Below are 795 nucleotides of genomic sequence, written 5' to 3' on the forward strand. Positions count from 1 at the left end.
CATTTTTGATGTGTTGTTATTGATGCATGTTGCTGGTTAAAGGATTTATAATTGGGTTCCAAATAGAACATCCAGAGAGTTCTTCCAGCAGATGGAATCTTTTAGGGGTCCAAGTGGGGTAGAATTTAAAACATCACTCAAGGCCCCATGTCTCACAATGTGTTAAAGTCATCAAACCAGCATTATCTCTGGCACTGGATTGCATGCACTTCTAATGATGTAATGTTTAAACAGTTTCACCTTTGACCCCATCTGACCATTTAAACAGTTCACCTGAGGTATTGTTACATGGGTGGTGCCAGTGTAAAAACAAACAACTAAACAGGACTTGTATACCTCTTATAATACTGCTTATTGCTTTTCATGTGGAATTTTAAAAAATGTTGTGTAATAGTATTATTGAGGTGCTGTTATAATTATTAATAATTTGAATCAGTTTTATTTTATATATATTTTTCATTTTATTTGAGTTTTAGTAATTTTGTGTTTTTTGTCATTTTAGTGTTTTATACATGTCTATATAGTTTTAGTAATTTTTGCTTTAGCCATTTTAGTACAATATTAAATTACACTAACATGAGAATTTTGCTGCCTTGGCAATTAGCTGAAATAAGCTGTTTTATATTTTAATTAATGATAATGTTTTTGTGATGGTTTTTAGTTTTAGTTAACTATAATAACACTGTAAATCACCCTTCCATGACAAACCTCCTACCCGTCAGATTGTCCTACCAGGGCTTACTGCGAATGTGCACATCAATAATGCATCAATTTTCTCACGCTGAACAACACATA

At 32.2% G+C, this 795-nt stretch overlaps 1 protein-coding gene across 3 annotated transcripts in view; it reads left to right on the top strand.

Annotated features, from left to right (window-relative positions):
* Positions 1-795, top strand: part of LOC107576658 (heterogeneous nuclear ribonucleoprotein H-like) — a 3,800-nt gene that overhangs the window by 2,096 nt on the left and 909 nt on the right. The window lies entirely within an intron of this gene.

The sequence above is a fragment of the Sinocyclocheilus grahami genome, unplaced genomic scaffold, assembly GCF_001515645.1.
Source record: "Sinocyclocheilus grahami isolate Dianchi unplaced genomic scaffold, SAMN03320097.WGS_v1.1 scaffold4104.1, whole genome shotgun sequence".
Classification (NCBI taxonomy): domain Eukaryota; kingdom Metazoa; phylum Chordata; class Actinopteri; order Cypriniformes; family Cyprinidae; genus Sinocyclocheilus; species Sinocyclocheilus grahami.